Source organism: Marmota marmota, unplaced genomic scaffold, assembly GCF_001458135.2.
Source record: "Marmota marmota marmota unplaced genomic scaffold, marMar, whole genome shotgun sequence".
NCBI classification, from domain to species: domain Eukaryota; kingdom Metazoa; phylum Chordata; class Mammalia; order Rodentia; family Sciuridae; genus Marmota; species Marmota marmota.
The window spans coordinates 7,856,743-7,860,849 of NW_026000019.1; positions in this window are offsets into that span (position 1 = coordinate 7,856,743).

Consider the following 4,107-nt stretch of genomic DNA (forward strand, 5'->3'; position numbering starts at 1 on the left):
AAAAATTAAAAAAAAAAAAAAAAAAAAAAAGAATCTAAATAAAGTGCATATCATAAACTCTGTATTCAACCTACTGAATAAAACTAGCAAGATAAAATACAAAACACACATAGGTGTTAACATCACCTTCATTTCTTGATCCTTAGCACGGTGGACTGACTTTTCACTGTAGAAGTCTCACATGGATTTTTAATTATAAATAAAGATATATCTAAATATGAATAAAGGTATATTCAAATAAAGAATAGATATGATGTATAAAATACACATTACTTAATTCTACTTAAAATTGTTTAAAATTATGATAAACCAAAAATTTATTATTGATAAATCCTAAACTATTGTTAAATTAAAATTCCTGCAATATTGATTACTGCCCCCAGGCTTTCAAGTATTATTGAATGTTATCAAACAAAACTTCTATTTCTTTGTTTCTATTCATATCTGACATTTACACATGTTAAAAAAGGTTATTTGGCTTAAAAATATTTCTTAGTAGCAGGTTTAACACATCACATTTTGCTCATGAGCACAAAATTTACAGTCAGAAGTTGCACATAAAGGGTTTATTTTAAATGTTTTAAGGATAGGATAGAGTTACATCATAATTATAAAAATTACTTACAGAATTAACAGATTTATATTGTGTATACTTCTAAATGCAGAGAACAGGGAACTGTCTACACATTGTATAAAATAAAATTAAAATTAAAAATGAATTCAAGCTCGAATGATGAGGTCATTTACCTAGTTTTAAAATGTGAACACGAAGACCTCTGAACTCTACACATTCATTCAAACTGCACTAATGGTGGAGAATACAAAGAGCGCAGCATTTCCAAGGAACCACAGTCATTTCAATCATTAAAATTAGTCATAATAATTGTTCCTGTTTTGTCTTTGGAGAACTTTCATTTTTTTAAGACAATCAGTTTAAGAGTGTTTTCAGGCACTACAATTTGTGACAATCAGAACAGTCTTCAAATGGGTCTACAGTGTTCAGAAATTCAAGCCCAATGCACTTTGGGGTTTGGCACATAAAACAAGAATAGAAATGAAATCTGATTTAGAAGTAACTGTGATTTTTTAAAGAATGCACAGTCCCTTCAAATGCTGCATGACATATACAACTGGAAAATCACCTTCTGTTGGCACTACATTTGCTTCACCAGTGCATTTTTATCCTACAACCACTAGAACAGCACAGTAAGCAAATATACAGGAAACTGAAAGAAAACAAAAAGAAAGAAAACAAAACCTAAATATCTTTAACATGCAATTTTAGTTATTACATTGAACATTCTACTTAGAATAGAGCATGCAAAAAAGGATGGTCTGCTTTTACGGTTCTCTGAAGTTTTACGTGGCAGCCTGACATCACACACGCACGCACACACGACACAATACTAGAGCAGGTAAATGAGAAAGGCCAATAAATTTTATACATAGTCATGTCTTGTGTTTTCACAAGTCCCATGAAAATTTTGGAAATTAATGTTGAATTCCTAGAACAAGGAACCAACATTCAGATACCAGAAAAATGCAAGCAATGCATGCAGATCTGAAACATGAGCCTAAGACAAAGCCCAAGATAAGTGGGCGTGGGAGCAGAATTAGTCACAGCGTCGTTAAGTGTGGTGTAAGCCACAAAAATTAAAAAATGGGGAAAAAATGGAAAAACAACCAAAAAACATACACAGAAACAAACAAAAAACCCTTCCCCTTCCCTCAGCCCCAAAGGCAACAAATGGAACAATGATTAAAAACATTATCTTTATCATTATCATCATGTTGCATTCCTCTAGAGACTGGGAGTTCGTGGGTATATTAAAGTCGCTAAAGCAGCTTGCAGAAAATACCACAATGCAAGTCATTAGGTAATGCTAGAAGTGTTTTAATTGACCCAACCCTCAGAACACTTCAAAAGGAACTTTATTTTCCGGCCTGAAGTCACTGCACCATATTCTGCACACTGTCTGTGCGTGCTGGACACGCTAGAGGACTTGTGCCACAAATGTCAGTATGGGGCTCTGGGAGCCAGGCTCAGCTTTGAGATTTACATGCAGGGGAAAAACAGCAAATCTGCAGGACGACACCTGCTCACATACGCACAGAAAGCATCTATGACTAGGGTATCACAATGCTTTGAGAAGCTTGTCCCTGGCTGCCTGTGGTGAAGTCCTGAGCACAGGGCAACTACAGCCAGGGAGAGAAGAAAACTGAGGTACTGTGTTCACATGGTGAGCAGTCATTACCATCCAGAAGCACAAGGCACAAGCCCTCATGAAGGCTAAAAAGGGCATCGAGCAAACCATGCGTTGTGAGGCTACGGAATGATTTCTAACATCAAGAATAGCCCAACAGAGATCGTTCAGGCCCCTCAAAAACCTCCGGTGTTTGGCTGACAGCATGCACGCGTAGGTTCTGCCCAAAATGCAGGTTAAGGTTTCCACTAGAGACCGGTTTCACATACTGCCTTTACCCTGGCTGTCAAATCACCAGGTTCTTTGAAAACAAAGGGAGAGTAGCCATTTGGCTGATTAACCAACCACATTTGTGATTCTATTTCAGTTTCAAACAACCTTACAGGAATAAACCACAAAAGGACTCTGTGGTGAAGGGCTGCTATCACACTCACAAGCCAAGGCAGATGACTGGGCTTTCTATGGTGACACATCACTGACATGCAAACCCCGAGGGGCCACTGAAGGGAAAGAACCCACGTTGACAGCACCCCTGGAAGTAAGAACATACACCACCATAAAAGATGTCAAGAGATCAAGCTGTTATTTGTCCAGACATTTTTTGAGGGGGAAAAAGCAGTGGAGAAGAGACAGGGGACAGAAGAAACCTTCTGATCATAATTGTATATCATCAATAATAGTAATAAAAATTAGAAAGTCCCAGAGAACTCGTTAGAAGGCAACAAGGCCATCCTTAAAACTTACACTTCTAATATAAAAGCACTGTTCTTCCAGGAATTTACCACATACTCACAAACCATTGATGTACTGTGCCTTTAAATCCATGTACTAAATTTAAGATTACTGGTGTCAAATAACAAAGCAAAATATGCCTTCCAAAACACACCTACATTATACCATGTGAACCAAAGGACCTGGGCTTTGCTGAAAGTATTCATAATTAAAATGTAAACAACAGAATTTTTTACAAAGCTTAGAATTAAAGGCAGCCTTTTACCCAGATTTCTCACCAGTTTATCAAATTCTAATGTGGGTCATTAACTGTTCAAAAGTAATTCATTTTTGGACTTGTGGTTTAAAGCCTCCAGACTGAAAAGGTGCTCTGAACTTCTGACTTTCAAAACAACTTGAACATCCCTATATGCTTCCTGTGCCTCAATTTCATTTTAAATAAAGAGCAGGAATATTATAAATATGATTGACTTATGTCAAGCATTCCTGTTAAACTGGAGAAAACAGTATCACCCCCATCCCAATCCACAAGGAAAGGACTGCCAGTGGCGCGCGTGTGCACGTGGACCCCTGTGTGTGCATATGCATATTATACACACAGGCACACAGATACATAGAGACAAGTAAATATCGATACACATTATCTCAAAAAAGGCAGTAACAAAAATACCAAACTATGCTTGCATTGTGGCAGTGGAATAAGACAGTGTTAGAGTGAAGGGGGAAATGGTTAGGATCTATTACAGATTTAAATGACTATGATACTAGCTTAATTTTTACCAAACTTGCCTGTAACTCCCCTCCCAACAGACTTCTTATGAGGAGTCCTCCTTACACAAAATGCTTTGTGTTCACATCAATCTGTACTATTCAGAACAAAACCAGTTCTGCTGGCAGAGATTGTGGGTTCGCAGGGACATTTAAGCTTTCATTAAACTGGAAAGCAATCAAGTCTTTTTGTCTACAAATTATACATTTAATAGTTCCACAAATTTGGCAAAGTTCATGATGACATCTAGGATGTTTTCACCAAATCGTAGACATAAATATGGAAATCATCATCAAACTTGATGAAATAGACGGATGGTTTGGCTTCTACTTGATGAATGACCATGCCAGTCCTTTTCGAGCCATCTTCTTTGGCATATTCCACTTGTTTGCCTACCAGGCT